This window comes from Pezoporus flaviventris, unplaced genomic scaffold (assembly GCF_033815535.1).
Source record: "Pezoporus flaviventris isolate CSIRO_AGI_PZ_B2104156 unplaced genomic scaffold, CSIRO_AGI_Pfla_v1 ptg000010l, whole genome shotgun sequence".
In the NCBI taxonomy this organism is placed as follows: Eukaryota; Metazoa; Chordata; class Aves; order Psittaciformes; family Psittacidae; genus Pezoporus; species Pezoporus flaviventris.
The window spans coordinates 1,983,831-2,003,703 of record NW_026892558.1 but is presented as its reverse complement, the minus strand read 5'-3'; the positions used below and the strand labels follow the sequence as shown (position 1 = coordinate 2,003,703).

Sequence of the window (19,873 nt, the reverse complement as noted above, 5' to 3'; positions counted from 1 at the left end):
TTGGGAATGGGGAGGGAGGGCGCGCGGCGGACGAGGTTTTGTTGTTGTTCGGTGGTTATTGCTTTCCTGCAGAGTCACTCCGGCTGCACGTGGTCTCGGGGAGCGTGGGTGACACGAAGGGACAGCAGATGCTGGTGGCAGCGAGCAGCCGGCAGTTGCGGGATGGGTTTTGCTGCAGCTGCCACCGGCAGTACCGCATGTCTGGACGTGCTGTTGTTGGGTGTCCTTGGCTTCCCAGCGCCTCAAAACACAGTCACTGGGAGTTGTCTTTCCATTAGGATTCATCTCCTGGGGCTGCTCCCTGTGTCAGGCTCACAGAATCCCAGACTGGTTTGGGTTGAAGGGACCCTAAAGCTCCTCCAGCTCCAACCCCTGCCACAGGCAGGGACACCTTCCACTAGAGCAGCTTGCTCCACAGTCCTGTGTCCAACCTGGCCTTGAACACTGCCAGGGATGGGGCAGCCACAGCTTCTCTGGGCACCCTGTGCCAGCGCCTCAGCACCCTCACAGGGAAGAGCTTCTGCCTAGGAGCTTATCTCAGTCTCCCCTCGGGCAGGTTAAAGCCATTCCCCTTGGCCTGTCCCTACATCCCTTGTCCCAAGCCCCTCTCCAGCTTTCCTGCAGCCCCTTCAGGCACTGGAGCTGCTCTCAGGTCTCCCCTTCAGGAGCCTTCTCTTCTCCAGGCTGCCCCAGCCCAGCTCTCTCAGCCTGGCTCCAGAGCAGAGCTGCTCCAGCCCTCGCAGCATCTCCATGGCCTCCCCTGGCCTCGCTCCAACAGCTCCACGTCCCTCTTGTGCTGTTGCCCCAGAGCTGGGTCAGGACTGCAGGGGTTTTCCCCAGAGCACAGCAAAGGGACAACCAGACCCTATCTAAAGGGTCTGAGTTTGCCTACAATGGGGCTTTGCAGTGACCAGAGCCAGGTGCCTGAAGACGTTCTCATGCAGCTAAATCCATGTGAAACCTTCTCGTTGTCTTGCCCAGAGCATCCCTCTGTCCTGGCTGCAGTCCCCCTGTTCTCCCCAGCAGCGAGGACTCTCCGTTCTCTTCTTCTGCCCTGCTTGAAAAGCTTATACAGTGTTTTTGGCGCTTTCCCCCATAGTCATTATTCTGGGGAACGTGGTTGGTTGTTTATGGTTTGGGTTTAATGATACTCTTTTATTTTTATTCTTACTTTTTTAAGTGTCTGAAAAGCTCCAGGACTTCCTTTGTCCTCCCCACTCCCAGTAGTTGTCTTCAGAGCAGAGATGCTCTAGCCCTTGAAGCATCTTCATGGCCTCAACTGGACTCACTCAGGGCTTCTCTGGAAAGGGTGAGACCCACACCAGTAAGACCCCACACTGGGTGAGGTAACAATTCCATTAGATTGGAAAGGGGCTGGTGTTGTTTCCCAGCATGATGAGGAGGGCTGGAGTGCACTGGGCCTCTCTGGAGACCTGGTGCCTCCTCTGAAACAGGGCATTCCCACATCTCCCTCTGTGCCACCATTCTCTTCCTCCAGCACTCAGGCAGGTATAGGATGAAGCATGAAGTCACAGCCTTGTTAACAGAAATGGAAGAGGCAGGAGGAAGCAGAAGGTACACTGAGCTTCCAGGTTGTTTCCCTCAATCTAGAGACACCAAAATAAGATCAGGTGATTTAACAGTCCCTCCCCTCCAAAATATAGAAGGGCTTTTTGGTAGTGGACCATGCTCTGAATATCCAGATGCTGTCAGGGAGGTACCATGCTGGATAGGTAGCGCAAGCAAATAGTCACACTTTTTCTCCAGTGAGTAGAAAACAACCCCATTTTATTGTGTCAATCCATGTTATTTTTCCTTTTAAGGACCATCAAGTCTTTGCTCTGCCCTTGCTGATCCTGAGGTCGAAGAGCAAACCCTTGTGCTGGATTTTATTCCCTTGAGCCTTGAGTGAAATCTGTAGGCTGTGTTTTCCCCGTTAAGTGTGTTAGCTTTGGCAGAGAGATGAGCGGTGTCTGTTTTGGGAAGCTCAGGCTGTGCTTGTACCTAAAGCTATCTCCCTCTGAGCCCTCCCTGTGATCTGGGTACTGCACCAGAGGGCTCTGTGAATGTAAGGTTGTGTGGTAGGACTTGTCCAGCTCTTACAGAGCATTCTTTTTGTATAATTTATAAGAGCTCAGATTGATTTTAAAGGAAAGCAGAACAGCAGTGGTTGGATGCTGCAGGTGAAGGTGATGCAGGGAAGCAACATGTCTCTGGTGAGCTGAAGGGTAGCCCAGTGCCAGGAGCTCCCCGGCTGATGGGAGACAGAGAAACCATTTGTGGAGGTGAAATGAACACCATCTCTGCCTTTGCAATGTGATTTGGGAATGGAATGAGCTACCTGGGGGGCTTTGCTGGCTTTGACACCTTTGTTCTCGAAGCTGCGTCAACCTCATGCACAAATAGGATGGGAATGATCTATGGAGGGTTCCTGAGATCCATGAAAAATAATGTGCAAAGCGTGAAAACAGACTTGTTATAGCTGTTAGCCCTTGATCCAAACTGTGGAAGGGAAGATGACAAGGTGCTGAGCTTTATCTCCAGATGTCCCTCCTTCAGCCCTTGGTCTTGGGTGAGAAAAACACTCCTTTTGTTCTCTCTTTTCTCCTCACTTTGGGGGGAAGTGCTCTACCCTTGTCTCCTGGTGAGGACAAATTTTGCTATGGTGACTTTCCCCTTCCCTCTTGTTTTGGGTCTCTCTGTCCTGCTTTTCCTTGCAGACATCCTTGCTGCTGCTTGGTCTTTTCCCAGCAGGAGCAGTGTGAAATTGTGGTAGTTATCACTGGTTGAGCTTTTGCTTGCAGGTCTTTGCAGAGCAGCAAGAAAATCCTCCTGGACCTTAGTTAATTTTCCTGAGTTCTTGCTGCTCAACTGAATCTTTGGGGCCCCGTGTGTTTGTGGGGAGCTATACCTAAAAGTATAGCAGGACCCTGTGGTTTCTGTGGAAGCTGGGGTAGCAGACAAGCTATTTCAGCAGCTGTTTGGGGTACATTTAGCATATTGCCTGACTATTTCAATGGAGCAGTTAAATACTGCTAATGATTTTGTTCTTCAGCTTGGCAGAAGCATAAAGACATTTGCATTACACATGCCATTGTTAAGTTTCAGAGTTAACAGTCTGCAGGGGTAGGTCATGGTCTTCATCAGGCAGGTGAAAGGACCACTGTGCCTGTCACAAAAATCTGGAAGCGTTGAGACTTCTGGATGAGGAATCTCCATAAATGCTTTGGGATGTTCTTGTGAAACTCCTCTGAGAAGGTGCCATTCTGCTACCTGAGTATAATTAGCACGTTACTGAGTAATCCAAAGTAAAAGACTACTGCAGCTAACCAATCATTTTCTGTTTGTTTGAGAGTCCGGCTGTTTTGTTTTTATTTATTTATGTATGTGTTTGTACATGCATATATATACAGAGAGAGTAATTTACAGCATAGATGCCTTGCTGGTGATCCTAAGAGAAACATTTCCTACTCAGTTCAGACTGAAATGGGGATGACACTGGATGTTCTCAAAAGTTTTGTGTATTTAACACCAACTTTCCTGCTGAGGAGAGAGGTTTTGGTTCTTCCATGACTGCCTCTGGCTGTGCCGTGTTTGGCTTTGGTTTGTTGGACTCTGCATCATCATTGTCATTCTTCTGCGATGTAGAGGTACCCCAGCAGTGGCCTGGACTGGGGATGGTGTCTCTATAATGTATTAGAGATATCTGTTGTTTTTAATTAGCTTTTGGAGACTCCTTTGAGGCAGTCCAAGGAGTTCTGAGGCTTTAGGGACCACAGGTTGAGAGGAGTAGTCTTATGCTTACTTCAGAAAAGCCATTGCTCCTGTCTTCTCTCCTACAGGTAACCCTTCGCCTCCCCTGTCCCCCAGGCACGTAGCAGTTGTGTTACAGGAGAAGGAAAACCTGGTTTCTTGGGTGGCAGGAGAACCTGTGGTGACACAACTAAACTTGTGTCTCTGCTATCTCTGCAGGACCAAATCCTGCTGTGCCTGTCAGCCAGGAACCTGCCACAGGAGGATTTCATAACGTGCAGCAATTTATCGAGGGCGTCTCCGCTGTGGCCACCATCATTAGCTCAGCTTCACCTCCTTCCATGGCATGTTTATGTCTGCCATGCTGCTGGCTGCTGTTGGACGACATCTGTAGCCCTGAGGTGGCAGGATGGGAAAGGGTTATGGGTGGGATGATGTGCCTGTGGTGGTGATGTCCCAGGGATGAGGAGCAAGCTGTGTGGCTGTGTGGCGTGCACCCTTCCTTGGTGTCACGTCATACCTGGGTGACCTGAGGATGCACTTGGGTGCCCACAAGCTTCTTATTTCCCACCAGTGAAAAAAAAAAAACCCAACCAACCTTCCTCCTCCTTCTGTAGCTGGCCCAGCTTGCTGGGACTGGTTTATACAGCCAGGGAAACTGAGAAGGCTTCACCACCACTGGAGCCTGCCTGGCACTGAAGCAGAAGCTACAGGGAGACACGCAGCAGCCACCAGCTTCCTTCTGCGATGGGGAACCATTAACAGGGTGCGTAATTCATTCTGAAACATGCTTGTGAGCTCATGAAATCCTGGAGGAGCTTGGCTTGTATTCACTGGGATCTTGGGAGAAGCTGTTGCTCATAACCAAGCTGTCACCATCCCTTTGCCACTGGTTGCATTGGGTGGTAGCTGGCACTGGAGGCGAGTGGCTGGGGTGGCATGGGAAGAGTAGCATGGGAGTCTGCAGTGCAGCACACTGCAGCAGTCTGGGTCTCTATGCCATGTGATGTAGCAGTGATGGCACCCAGTCCATCCCCAAGCCAGTGTTGAGAAGGTCTTCTACAAGTAAGTAGGTGTGATCCCAAGTGTTTTGCATCCTTTAATTGAATCTCACAAGTCTGTCTTTGCAAGCAGAACACTTCAGAGCTAGAACAGAATGCACTGCAGATGTTTAAGGTGCCTCAGCCGTCATAAGCATTGAGCATCTTCTTTGTGAAGGCATAGCTTTGCCATCCAGCATGGGTGGCACAGGCTCAGGTGGGATTGGGGCTGGTGTAGAGCTGGGCTTACAGAGGGCTGTGAGCTGCCCCTTCTGCTATATGGTCCGTGAAGATGTTATTTTGGGGCCACCAGCTTCTGCAGCAGGCTTTGAAAGGAGTTCATGTCTGTGAAAACGTATTTTGGTGTTTGATAATGGGGTATCTTGCAGGAATAATCATGGGGTGAATTTTGAAGGATTCTTTGTTTTGCAAAGAATTGTGCATTCTGGTCACTGTTTGGACTATGGTGTAGGCTGAATCCAACCAAGCCAGCCCAAAGCAGTGATCTGCAAATGCTGTTTTGCTTCTGGGTGCTCCCTGCATCACCCAGCCAGAAGCAAGCCTCTGGGCTGGAGAGCTCCTGAATGCTGCATCCCGCTCCAGCAAAGCCAGAGGGGATTTTAATAAAGTGCTGTCAAAAACAACCATTATGGGTGTCCGGGCAAGAGAGGAAAAGAAAGCAGGAAGGGTTGTGGTAGTGCTGTGGTTGTCAGGTGGAGTTTAATAACAGAGAAGTGTTTTATGTTTAAGGTGGTGTTTGCTTTGCATGGTGAGAAGAGACAGGGGTGGATAAATCAGGGTATATTGATGATCCATATGTCTCTTACCAGCAGGGTGATTTGCTTGGAGGCATCCTTGATTCCATTTTTCCCAGCTAGGGAAGCTGGGCTGGCGATCCTAAAGCTTGCAGCAATATTTTTTGCAGCTGAAGGCTTTACAACAGCAGCAGGAGGATGCTCGGGGTGCTTTTGGAAATGATGTATTTTCTTTTTCTTGCCACGTGCATATTTCATCATTGCAAGCTCATAGATGGGTTATGGAGAGTTTTCAGGGTCCATGGGGTCTCACCACTATAGCTCTAAAGGGAGCCTCTAAATGAGATGCCTCTAAAGGTTGAGGAGGTCACGGATGTGGATGGAGAGGCTGAAGAGCCGCAGGGGACCAGCTGTGATGAGGTGATGGATGTCTTTCTCCAACAGCTTTTTCCCCTTATTTTGAGACTAGCGGTTTTTCACATCCAGGCGGCAGCTCCGCAGTGAACACACACGCTTCTGGAAAGCTCTGCTGGGGAACGGTGAGTTTTCCATCACTTCCTGCATCCTTGCTCTGTCCATCCTTGTGCCAGCCTGGCGCGGGCAGGGGAGCTTTTTACCCTGCCTTTGCAGATGCTTGGAGCAGCATTGGTGGTGGGCAGGACATCACGGCCTTGTGGAGTACTTCATTGTCAGAACAGCAGCATCCTTCCCTGCCTTGATGCTTTTAATACAAAGATTCAACCCAGGGTGCTAGTTCCTCTCCCTCCCTCCTGGGTTTTGAAGCATCTGCAGAGCACACATCATCCTTCTCGGAGTCAGCTCCAAGAAAGGGTATTTACTCAGCCTTTTTTTAAATGTATTTTCGTTAAATAGGGTGAGCAGTTTATTTACTGACTCAAACAGCTGCTTTGAAGGTTCTCCTGTGTGTTTCAGTGCTTCCTTTTTGTTTGTTTGGGTGGTTTTTTTTTAATTAACAGAAATGAGGCTTATGCGCGCAGGCTGGCTGTCGCTCATTATTCCTCCAGAAGCTTTTTTAACCCAGGGTTTAATTTCAGCCACATTTGACAGAGGACTGCAGGTCTCAAAGATAAGAACTTACAGGCTATAAGAAAGAGGGCGGAAGAGAGAAATCCAAATTTCTTCTCTGTTTGTGCCTACAAGGAGAAGCTGCAGCAATTGTGAGCTTAAATATCATCTATCTGGGTGCAAGTGGGTCGGTTAACTAGAAATACCTTTAGTAATTCACTGAATTTTCTTGAAATACATGATCGAAATCATCTTGAACATGGAGAAGGAGAGAAATGGAGTGGGGGTGCTGCCAGGGATGGTGTGATGGGATAATTCTAATGACTTTTAAAGGACCCTTCCAACCTGAACTATTGTCATCTATGTTCCCACACTGTTCCCAGGATTCTGTACTTGTGCATGACCACCAAGCATGCAGTCAGAAGCTGGAGTCTCCTGCCTGTAACAGTAGTTCAAAAGGGTTTTCCAGCTTTGAGCTTAGCTTCGCCACCTACCTGCTGGGATGGATAATGAGGTATTACTACACTGTTACTTCTAATAGTAATGTTTCCTGTACCACCTAGAAGCTCTTGTAGAGCATTTGGACATTGAAGAGTGGATAAAATCTGTCCCCAAAAGCTTTCCCGGGCTCTGCCTAGACTCGCTGCAGTTTCCCATCAAGACTCAGGTGCTGCTGGCAGCATAGCCTGGAGGAGATGAGGCAGCAGCACAGTGGCATTCCAGCATTGTCCATTGTCCATGATCTTGCCTTGGAGCTGGAGCTGCTGTTTAAAGTGATAAGTGAACCCCAACTCCCAAAGGTGCCGGAAATGATGCTCGGCCCCCTCTGCTCCTGACAGCCCTTCCCATTCCAGCTGCAGCACGAGGCTGCCTTATCTGTCCCTTCCGTTTTTGCCGTCACTATATGCACTTTGATTATTTATTTATTTTTAAACTGGGAATTCTCTTCCTTTTTTGTCAGCTTGGGGAATGGATTTTCTTGCACTCTATTTAGGGCTCTGGGGGAGGAAGTGACTCAGCCTTTCCCCTGCTCCGGTTTGCACCGTCATCCCTCGCTGGCTTTGCCGAGGTTTTCCCTTGAGCACCTCCAGTTACACTCGGCTCATTCAGCAGGAGCCTGTCTGCCTCCTCACCCCACGTTTTGGTGGGGAAGGACACTGGGGGGGAGGATGAGCCGTTGGCAGGAGCTTTGCCTGTGCCAGGAGGAAGTAATGCAGTGAGGAGGACACGCTGCCAGGCCTGTGCCAGTGCTGGGTCTCCTGCTCTGCTCCTCATCCATGAGTGTGGACATCTGCAGAGAGGCAGGCGAGTCCAGCTCAGTGAAGTCTGGGGAGCTAGCCTAGCCATATTGTATAAAATGATGAAATTTGGTGGCATGGGCTAATCAAGGTGTTGTGGTTGGAACCCAGCCAGTAACTCAGCACCACGCTGCCGTTTGCTCACACCCTGGCTTCCCTCCTCAGGGTAGATGGGGAGGAAGAAGCATATAAACCCCACGGGCTGAGATAAGAACAGTCCAATAGCTAAAATAAAGTACAATAAAGTGATAATAGAAAGAATACCAACAATAATAATAATAGGAAACAACAAGGTAAGAAATGAAAGCTCAGGAGCACAAGTGATGCACCATGCAATTGCTCCCCACCCTCCGGCTGATACCCAGCCTGACCCAAGCAGGGATCGGTCCCTTCTGGGTGACTCCCCAGTTTCTATACTGGGCATGACGTACTGTGGTATGGAGTACCCCTTTGCCTAGTTTGGGTCAGTCCAATCTCTACTTCCTCCCAGCTTCTTGTGCCGCTCCTCACTGGCAGAGCATGAGACTGAAAAGTCCTTGATCAGGATAAGTGCTACTGAGCAACAACAAAACCATCGGTGTGTTACCAGCATTGTTCTCACACTAAAGCCAAAACACAGCAGTGTACCAGCTTCTAGGGAGAAAAATAACTGTGACAGCTGAACCCAGGACACAAGGAGAGGAGGTGACTCTGGCTGTGCTGCTGGCCCTGCTGAAGGATGCCATGTGCCCGGGCACTGATGGGAGAGGTCTGCGTGGATGGTGGATGGATGGTGATGCTTGCTCCGTGCAGGGCTACTGCCAGCTTGCCTTTCATGGCAGAGCTGAGCCAGCTGCTAAATACCAGGGTGAGAGCATCGCTTGCTCTCCACAGGGCTTTCAGATGCTGCTGCTCAGCAAGGGAGTCCCTGAGTCGTCTGCCACTCTTAAATGAAACCAGGCCATGTCCTGTATGAAAAACAATAGCATTAGTTTGCAGTTTCAACTTCCTTTTAAAGGGGAGAATTGAAAATAAAAAGAAGAAGAAACGCCCAACCTTTTCTCTCCCCTCCAAAGCCCAGAGACTCAAGCCCTGAAAGCAGTTTTGATCTGCTCAGGAAATTCCAACATGCGCCACTTAATCCTTTGTTTTAAAAAGTTTTTGGAGCAGGGATTAGCTTTGCCTCAAATTATTCTCTCAAATTTTGTCTTCTCTCAAATCATTACTCTCAGGAGTGTGTGTATACTATATGCATATATAATTTGTATGTGACAGGATCATTGCTGAGGGTATATGTGAAGGAATCCTTCCTGGGCAGATCTTACCTCCACAGCAGCAGTCCCCCTGAGACTTTGCTGTCCCCTTCTCCCATGTGCTCCCTCAGCTCCTGGTTTGGCCCTGGCTGGGAGCAGTGTCTTGTATGTGCTGCAGAAATCTGGGCACTGTTTTATTGGTAGCTTATGGTAATAGGTCTGTACTCACTGTTCATCTGCGTGGTGCATGCAGCAAAGTTTGATCCCCCTTTGACATGGCTGAATTGGTGCATTTTATGGTTTCACAAGCCTTTGGTACAATATTGGTAACTCCAGATGTAGCCTTATTGAAGCTCATGTGCTGTGAGCAGACTTCTCTGGTGGTCACAAGATTCAAGCTTTTTTTGTGTGTGTATCTTAATGCCTCATTTGGCATCAAGGATTGTAGCCATTGGTACAGACCTTCCTCTTGACCTTGTGCTTGAGAAGAATTTAAAAGCAAGGCCTTTTTGGCACGGTGGATGATGGCCTCATGTCACGGGACTGGTGCCAGCAGAGCTTCTAATAGCTTGGTAATATTAGACTTGCCCAGCAGGGCTAGACCAAGCTTCTGCCGTGTGGCTGAAGCATCACTGAGGTACATCCAGCTGAATAGAGGCTGCCTGGGAGTCCTCATAGTGAACAGCTAATGCGGTATGCTGGAGGCAGAGATGTTGCCTGGAGTGCCCCAAAATAGGGCCTTGACTAGCCCAAAATCTTGGGGTAAGGAGCACAGAGCCCAGGACATGGAAGTTATGTCTAATCTTCATTGGGATCTTTGTTGAATCAGACCAGTCCAGTTCAGCCAGATGTTTCTGGAGAAGGTGTGGTAGCCTTGCAGGAGGCAGATTTCACCTGCCACTCGCATTACTTGCCTTCTCAAGGAGCTGTTTGAGACCTCACTTGGAGCATTGTGTGCAGTTCTGGTGTCTTCAACATAAAAAGGACATGGAACTGTCCTCCTCTAGAGGAGGCCACGAGGATGATCAGGGGACTGGAGCACCTCCTGTATGAAGACAGGCTGAGAAAGTTGGGGCTGTTCAGCCTGGAGAAGAGAAGGCTTCATGGAGACCTCATAGCAGCCTTCCAGTATCTGAAGGGGGCCTATAGGGATGCTGGGGAGGGACTCTTCATTAGGGACTGCAGTGACAGGACAAGGGGTAATGGGTTAAAACTTAAACAGGGGAAGTTTAGGTTGGATATAAGGAGGAAATTCTTTACTGTAAGGGTGCTGAGGCACTGGAATGGGTTGCCCAGGGAAGTTGTGAATGCTCCATCCCTGTCAGTGTTCAAGGCCAGGTTGGACAGAGCCTTGGGTGATATGGTTTAGTGTGAGGTGTCCCTGCCCGTGGCAGGGGGGTTGGAACTAGGTGATCTTAAGGTCCTTTCCAACTGTAACTGTTCTGTGATTCTATGATTCTGTAAGTGCATGGAGAAGGCTCTCTCCTGCAGTGCCAGACATAAATGCACAAGTTAAAAGGATGATTGGAAAGGCAAAGGAGGCAGTTTGGAAGGAGTAATAGAATAATAGAATGGTTTCTGTTGGAAGGGACCTTAAAGCTCATCCAGCTCCAACCCCTGCCATGGGCAGGTACACCTTCTGCTAGAGCAGGTTGCTTTGAGCCCTGTCTGACCTAGCCCAGCTTTTCCAGGAATGGGACAAATGTGGTGGTACACTGATGGCTCTGCTGGTGGTTAAGCTGTCTCTTGCTTGGAGGTGTAGGATGTACTGGGAAGTCTGAAGTTGGTCATCTAGAAGTGCTTCAGTAACCCAACTTGGGTTTTACCTCCTTGTGTTCATCTTGTTTTCTTTTCTGTTAAGAAACCCAACCAAATCATGAGCCTGTCAGGGGCCATTAGTTAACCAGTGTGGTGGTTGTAAAGCAGTCAGTGGTCTGACTCTCAGGTCCATCAGACTGGATGTCAAGAGATGGATCTGTTAGCAAGTCCTCCCCTCTGTCTTTTAATACTTCTGACCTTTTCACATGTCTACAAGCGTTACGCTGAGTTTGATGGGAAGTGTCAGCCAGTAACGCCTTCCTCTCCATAGGCTAGTATCTCCATAGCCTCAGACTGTAATTTTCCACTTATTTCCTTAATTCTGTTTATCCATTTTATTGCAGCGGACACATTCATCTTGTGCTTTCAGATTGTCTCTTTTTGGGTCTCCTCCATATCATCCATTGACGCAGATGAAAAGCCAGAGCCTTGTGCTTGCAGCACCTACACTCAGCTGAGGCCACATTAGCTCTCTTCTGAGCGTCTCTGTCTATTGATTACAGCATTAGGAGGGATGTCAGCTTGGAATGGCTTTGATTAGCCAGTTTTAACAAAAAAGCAGTGAACTTTGATTCAAAGTACATGAGAAGCTGTAGACACTGATTTCTAATGTGCTGGAAGGAGTTTGGATCCATAACCAAATGAGAGCATTAGTGGGGAAGCTAAGGAGAGGAGTTTGCAGGCTGAATATGAGCAACATGCATGCAGCCTTCTGCATGACCTAGGAGTATGAAAAGATATGTGTGTCTATTTAAGAAGGGCTGCTGGTTTTTTTGGCTAATAAACTGTATTGACTGCAGAAACATCATGGTTGCATGAAGCACATACTGGATGCTTGAGTCTGTAGGATGCTCTTCTTGTGTGAAGATTTGGTTTAACTTGGATCAGTCCATCAGTGATGTGTTTATGTCCTGAAGGATTTCATGTGTTGGTGGAGTACTAAGCAGTTGGTTGTAAAAGCATGCTAGTATCAACACAGCTTGCTGGAGGGTCATCTGCGTGGTCTGAAAGCGTGAGGCTTCACAAGAGCATCTCATACTGTGGGTTGACCATGTGGGTTGTCCTGAGCTGTCCAGGGACAAGATGTGGGTTGTGCAGGCAAGAGGGAGCAGTGGTGAGGTGTTCATAAAGAAACAGCTTAGAAAGCATTTTGGAGAGACCAGTGAAGAAAAATCTGCCTTCACTGTCAACAAAAGCAAGTGGGTTCTGGAAGGTGAGGGTTTCATTCAAGTCACCATCTGGAAGGAGACCCTAAAGCCCTAGCAGAAGGTGACCAGTGGATTGGACTTTGGGCCCTGGTGTTGAATGGCCCAGCTGGGGTAGATGATAGCTCTTGCATGGTACAGATAGGGAGGAAGAGAGGAGGAGTCATCAGGGCAGCGAGCACATCCTCCTCTTTGGTATCCCTTTCTTGTTTTCTTGGTCTGGTGTTAGACACCTGGATGTGAGCACAGCCCAGCTCCTGCTCTAGCTGGGGCTTTTCCAAGTCCTGGAGCCCTGAGGCTGCCAAGACGGGCAGAGCTGATGTCAGACCACCCAGCAAGGAAGACATGGGTAATAGAAATCGGATCCCTTTTTACAGGGAAATCTGCATGCATACCCTGTACAGCAGTTGCTGCAGGGACTGTCCTCTTTGCCTCCTGGAGTAGAAAGTTTTGATTACTGTGCGTGATTGTCATGTATTAGAGCTTCATGTCAACCTCAATTACCTCTCTTAAAGGTCAGCCTGGAATTCCAGGCCACTTGCTGCTGGGAAGAAGTTTCTTGTTTTGATTAAGCTGGAAGTAAGACCTGGTGCTTTGTCCTGGGAGTCTGGACTAAGCAAAGGCCTCCCTAGCAAATCCACAATTAGTCTGGATTGACAAGCACTGGAAGTCCTGAGGTCCAGCCCTCTGCTTAGCACAGGGACAGCTTCTACATCAAACCTCCCTGCTCACAGCCTCATCCCGCTGAGCCTTGATGCTGTTTCCAGGGGTGGAGACTGCACACCCCCTTGGGTCATTCCCAAGTAATTCCCTGACATCCCACTGGAGTTTGCCATGCTGCAGCTGCTGATCCTTAGCCCTTGAGGTGAGCAGCTGCTGTGGTTTGCTGCTGGAGGAGGCTTTCTGCTACCAGTCTTTTTCATGCCCCTGGCATATCATTGTTGGGTTCCTCAGCTCCTTCGGGACATCACCACTTCGAGCAAGGCAGCAGTGCCTGTGTGCACTGAGGCTTATCGCCAACTGACCTAATTATTATAATCTCACTCTTCCCTCATTGTGCAGGTTTCCTTGGCTCTCGGGAGGCTTCCCTGGTTTCTCCAAGCTGATGTTTGATTTCTCGTCTGCCGTTTAATAATATTATTCATTCACTCAGCCTGGGTGAAGCCAGGGAATAAGGTTTGTAGCCAGATATGGTGCAGTACTCGTGAACTACCTTTCCTGCTCTGATGGGCATCCTGCTGTGTTTGGTGGCTCCAGCCTGCCAAACCTTCCAGGCAGCCCCCCTGCATGCTCTGCTTGCAGCCTTGCTCTTGGTGTGATGCCCTCCTCTTCCTCCTGTCCTGGCGACAGCCTCTTTACCGTGGAAATCCTCTGGCTGCTGAAGTTAATGGGTGAAAATTGTGCACCGCCACTTTCTGCCTTCCTTGTGGGTGCGGAGTTGATTTCTGTCCCTTTTTTGTTGTTGTTTCCTATCCCATTTTGTTGTTGTTTCCTATCCCATTTTGTTGTTGCTCGCTATCCCATTTTGTTGTTACTCCCTATCCCATTTTTTCTTCCTTCTGACAGACCCCTCCTGCTGCAGATTCTACCTTCCCACTTTCCTGTTCATAAGGGTACAGATAGAGGCAGATTACCTTTTGAAGGTGCCAGGTTTTTTCTTCAACAAGACAGGGATTTGCAGCATGTTAACAGGATTTAACAGCTACTTCAGCATAAATAAAATAAAGCCTAAAGACAAAAAAAAAACCAAACCCAGGGCAACCCAACAACAGAACTTTGCATCTTGGAGTGAGTTCCCTCCATTCACAATTTTCTTTCTGTAAACTGAAAATGGGAATTACCCCGTTGGTACCCAAAAGTCTCTGTGGTCCCTGTCAAGCAGACAATAACGTGATGTAACTTGGTGCCTCCTTGCATGGACAGAGCTTACCGCTAAGCTTCCTGGTTAAACCACCTGATGGGATCAGCAGAGGTGAGCGGCACTACAGGGGCTTGGTGGCAGAGGGTTTAAGAAACAACAAGTCAGCAGCATTATCCTGAAAAGCTATCTGGTTTTGGGTTTATTCTTTTACTCCCTTGTCATGTACAAGATCCAGTTTGACCTGAAAAGGAGCAGGAAGAGGATGCAGTGGGGCTGCGGAGAGGCTTTATCTCTGTTTACGTTTCTGCAGCCCTGGGTGTTACCTTGTGCAATACTCCATGTCTCCAGAGAGTAAACATTTTCTTCTTGGGCAGAACAGCCTGTGGAGGAGGTGGAACAAGCCAAAGCAGGGGCATTGCTGGGAGGATGAAGCCGGTAAGGGCTGGCACTGGGGTTGTGTCATGCATCACACATTGCCCGCAGAATTGGGGCTGCAGCAGATCCTCCCCTCTCTGAAGGGATGTGGGTTCCCATTTTCCTTATTTGCCTCTTCTCATGTATATATTTGAACTTTAGTGAAGTTCCTACAGCTTTCTAACATATATGTGAATTACAGTAACACTTCGAATTATGTTTTCTGTCCTGGAGCAATGCTGCACCCTTTGGGTCAGTGTCCCAAATTATCCTCATATACTCTGAATACTCCTCAACATCAGCCCATAAAACAAATTAATTGATACTAACTGTATTTTTTTTTCCAGTGAATTAGCCTGTAAAAAGATCATTTTATTAAGGATAATTCTGGGCGATAAGAGGCTTTATAGCTGGTGTCAATGAAAGCAGTTATTTTTCCTTCATTAAAACAGGAAACAAAATAATGGCTAGCCAAAGAGGCTTTATTCACTGCAAAATTAAATCTGTTTTAAAGTATTTTACACCATAATGGAGAGCTGTGGTAATTTACTGTATGTCACTGTGAAATAAAAGTTGAAATCCTTTGTTTAAAAGTTCTAAGCCCTAAAAAAAAAAAAAAAAAGAAAATGAAATAAATTTTTCCAACATTTTTCTCCCAGTGTTTTGGCAGCAGTGACTTGACCAAAACAATTTAAGATTCACCAAGCCAAAGCTGGGTTGCTGGCAAACAAGTGATGATTTTATTATTATTAATTTATTTATCTGTTTGTGATGGGTTCAGCCTTTTGCTTCTGCAAAAGTGGATTTAGTTCCTTGGGTGAATGTGGCTGGGGAGAAACAGGACCCTCATTCCACACCAGAGGAGAGAACACGTGGGGATTGAGTGCCAGGTATCACTTCTGATTCGTGATGCTGGAAGGCGTTGGACCTTGTGGAGATGTGGGGATGCTCACCAGGAGCAGGGTGTCCCCATGGACACCTCAGGGAGTACGTAGGTTCTTCAGCATCCCTCTGAGAGGGAAAAGCCCTGAAGAAAGCTGTAGTGGGTGTGAGGAAAGCCTAACCCAAGCCCCGGCATTCTCTGGTGGTGCTGGCATTCATTCCATCTTCCTCTGCAGGCTCCAAGTGTTTGCAGTAACTCAGGGCTAGGCGCAGAGTGTTCATTCATGTTGTATAATTTATTCCAGAAGTGCTTTTACCAGCCTCCTGTTACCTCAGCTACTTAATTGGTGGGTCATAAAGATCTCTCAGATGCCCTCATCTGACCTGCACTGCACAGGCATCCAAGAGCTAGCAATAATGGGCTTCCACCTGCAAGGCCCTTTAATGTGAGTGAGATACCATCTGGGTATGCAGCATTACACTTTGAATTTGATTAATCAAATTCTCCCTTACCTCTTTCCTTTTTTATCCAAAGCTAAACAGTTTGGGCTCTTTATTTACTTCTCTGAGGTCAAAGGTATGTGAATAGCAGGAGTCCTGCTATGGTGTTTCTGCTGAAACTGCTGGTGCTGCTTCCTTTTGCTGCCGTTACAGTCCTCCCCCCGTGTCCTCGTTATTATTTACTTTGGGGCTGTTAATACCTTGGGTGTAAAGCAGAGGTTGGCCAGTGCAGAAGGGGACTTTTGGATGCTGACCTGGCTTGGCATTGGCTCTTTTAGTTATTGCAGCTGTATTCAGTGGGGCTGCCACATGATAGAGGTCACCATGGGAAGACCTTCATGATGAACATGAAGGACCCTTCAACAAAAGAACATAAAATAGTGTAAAACTCATTTGTGGATGTGTTTCTGGGTTGTCCTCATGCCTGCAGGTCCTCCAGTCACTGGAGGGTATATCAGTCCTAGGCATAGTAGGTGGGTTTTCCACTGCAGGTGGTGTCTTGGGGTGGACAAAGCTGTCCTGAAAGATGGATCCTGTTGGTCTTTGATGTCTGCAGGTAGTCCTGGGTCCTACAGTCATCATCCAGCTCTGTAAGAACAGCATTTCCTTTGGGACCAGGAGGAAAATTTACAAAAATAAGTATTTCTGGCATTACCCCTGGCCAGGCTGTGTTTGTGGAGAAAAAACCTTCTCTTGGTACTTTTTTGGCTTGCTTTTCCTGAGCTGCTGGAAATTTACTCAGTGCAATCACCCCAGAGGCATTCTGAAAAACAAAGCCAAACTTCTGAAGTTCATCAAAGACCCTCTAGATCTGTGATGCCTTCCCTGCCGTAGCACCTTGAAGCTCCAAGGCCTCTTTTGTCCTTCCCAAGTTAGAATGGAAAGCCAAGCCTTTAATATAAGCCCTAATAAGACTTGTTATGTTTGACAAAAGAGGGAAGTGAAGCATGGTGGAGGAGTGAGCAATACATCCCAATCACACGTGCAGCGTGTGGCACATTTGGGTGCACGATGAATGAAGCACTTGGACACACAGAGCAGATCAAGGACATTTTGGGATGAGCTTAAGATTCTTGTCCCCATGTACCATATACCCATATAGCTGCAATGCTGGGACTCAGCGGGACATCCAGGACCTGGGGTTTGGAGAAGGGACTGATGTCAAACACACTGACATCAGGGCATGTTAGGACATAGGGGTGGTGGATGCCAAGGCTGAACATGAGCTGGCTTGATTTGGGCCAGTCGTCTAGACTGTCGCTGCTGCTGCTGGAGGTAAAAAGACACTCCCTAAGCTCGCTTGATCTCATGTTCATCTCAAAATAGGTCGGGTATCGTGTCCTGGAAGTACCTGTCTCTGTTTGCTTTGTGTTAATGCAACCCCCCTGTCCTCCTCCTGCCTGCTGGTGCTCAGCCGAGTAGAGCTACTTCATTTACTTCCTATTAATCAAACCCAGATGTCCCCTGGGTGATAGATGTGGCTGTGCAAATACTTGAAGCATCTTTACTCCCTGGAGTCTGGCAGGCTGCTCTTCCCATCCCTATCGCTCGTTATGATTTAGGGATGAATATCCGGAGTGGGAGTAGGGTCACCTGGAAAGGGCTTTTGAGGAGCTATGTGTCTGTGTCACTGCTGCAGAACGTCAGATGAAGCAGAAGGCAGATGTGGGACTGACTGTGAAAAAAAAATGCATTCATGCCTCTGAAAGGAGCTGTTTCATGCCTCCAAAAGGAGCTGGTGGCTGCCAGTAACTCTGAGAATTCCTGTCTGGGGAGGTGCTTTGCTTGGTATTTGCAGGGCTGGTTCCGTAAGGGAGGTGTTATCCTGGTGAATTGGTTCAGGCTGTGTCACAAGCCGCTGGAAGGAGATAAAAGCTGGGGATGGGTTCAAAAGGAGGGTAAAGCTTAGGGGCTTGGTCCATGCTGCTTGGGGAAAGCAAAGCTTGGGGAGGGTCTGATCTCCACACATCCAGGACTGGGCGTTGCCTGCTGCTGGGGCCACAAGAACCTGCAGCCCATCCCTGCTATATGGTGCCATTCTTTGGCTTGGTGGGACCTGTGGTGCTTGAGTTGGGTCTTCTCCCTTCCCAGCACAGCTATTGGGAGCCCAATGCAAAACCTGGTTCTGTTTGGGTATCACATTTGCTGTCATAATTGCTATTGGAAACTACATGGGAGAGCATGCAGGAAATCCTTGTAGGCTGAAATATGGATTTCAGGTCTGCAAGGGCATCTTCCCAAGCTGTGAGAGCTGTCTTGGGTGATGCCTTTTGCCCACAGCAGCCTCAGGGAGCTGGATTTAATTCGGATGGTGCCTCTGGTTGGAATGAGAACCATTTCTCCACGATGCAGTTGATTTGCTGGATGGAAACTGTCTGTCTGGACCACATTCAATCCATGGGATCAGGAGCAGGAGTTAAGGGAGGCACTGTCAAGTCCCAGGTGAAGAGAAAGCTTCGGTGACCAGCTGAATTCTGAGTCAAAACCTTGTCCTTACATGTGCAAGGGTCAGACACCTTGCTGAGAGTGTGTTCTGGTTCTGTCCTTTCCCAAGCAGAAACTTCAACAAGTAGGTAGGACATTGGCAGTGGTGATCATGGCTTTTTCCCTGTCTTTCCAAGTGGCTGAAGCTCTTGTATGGGTATATTTAAACCTGGAGGAAGCCAGAATCAGGGACAGAAGTGCCAGAAAGCTCAGCTCTCTTGTCACTGATGTTCTTCATCCTTGGCCAGATCCGTGCCATGGTCGATTTACTTGCACAGTATTGAGCACCAACCCCACAGGGTTCCTTGTCCCCTTGTGCTTCCCCAGGGCTTCATTTGGTTCCCTGCCTCTTAATGTATTATTATTAGACCAGCACTGTTATACAGGAGGGATTTGTTTTCCTTCTGCATCTACAGAATTGCCCATTTCCCAAATTCTTGTTCTTTTCCACTTGGGTATTTACAGCATCTCACTGGTGGTGGTGCTATGGCTGCTGCCTGTATGGGACCTGAAATGGTCCATGATTGATGCTCCCAGAGTGGACATGGTGCAAAAGCCAATCTGCTGCTTGTTTTATAACTTGAACATTCGAACGCGGTGGAGGAGCGGGGGTCCAGGATCCAGAGTTCTGGAAATCTTCCTTGTTTGTGGGTGTTGCTGAGTGGGGATTTTTAGGGATTTTTTTAGCACTGAAGGTAATTAAAGATTCAGAAAATCTCTGAATATACTTATCTGTGCACGGGGTTTTTCAGATGAGTTTAACTAGCTCAGAGAGGGGCATGGTAACTTGTTTATTTTCTTTTTCCTCTGCAAAATGGCACAAGTTTACTGGATTAATTTCCTCTCCAGTTCCAGTTGATCAGCTCAGGTTAGGTGGAATGCACAGAGGTCCCTTAGAAGCAAGACAGATTTAGGGCATAGAGGATTGTCAGTCCTTGAAATCTCCTCCTTGCTTTGCCCATGTAACTCAAGCCCAAGCATCATTGGATCCAGTGCAGGGAAGAATAAGTCCCCTTGGTGAAAGCAGCAGGACCCCAAGGATGACTTGCTTTTCTCCATTGCTCACTGATGCAGAAGGTGGCTGATGCTTGGAAAACCATCTTGCATCCTCATTCCTATTTTATCTTTCAAAGACCTGAAATGTGGGAGGTACCTGAGCTCTCCTACCTCTGCTTTGTTGCGCAGAAGAGCTTCATTTCCACTAAAGAGGGAAACCTGCAGCAACAGAACAAGGGGAGATGGGTTTAAACTAAAAGAGGGGAGATTCAGACTAGATAGAAGGAGGAAATTTTTTACCATGAAGGTGCTGAGGCGCTGGCACAGGGTGCCCAGAGAAGCTGTGGCTGCCCCATCCCTGGCAGTGTTCAAGGCCAGGTTGGACACAGGGGCTTGGAGCAAGCTGCTCTAGTGGAAGGTGTCCCTGCCAGTGGCAGGGGGTGGAGCTGGAGGAGCTTTAAGGTCCCTTCCAACCCAAACCAGTCTGTTATTCCCTGGAGGAGAGGATAGCTGGCTCCTTCTAGCATAAAATCCCCTCCATCCATCTGCAGTGGCAGCTCCAGCATTTTGGCTGGCAGCCGAGATATGCATCCTCTGAATGCTGCTAA

General features: G+C 48.2%; 1 protein-coding gene across 5 annotated transcripts in view; it reads left to right on the top strand.

Moving 5' to 3' along the window:
* Nucleotides 1–19,873, top strand: part of CTIF (cap binding complex dependent translation initiation factor) — a 153,357-nt gene that overhangs the window by 761 nt on the left and 132,723 nt on the right. The window contains exon 1 of one of the 5 annotated variants that reach the window (XM_061450498.1): nucleotides 5,723–6,087. The exons of the other annotated variants lie outside the window; for them this stretch is intronic. The gene's annotated coding sequence lies outside the window, so the exon portion shown is untranslated. Of the gene's footprint in view, nucleotides 1–5,722; nucleotides 6,088–19,873 lie in introns of those variants that run through there. 5 annotated transcript variants of the gene reach the window in all.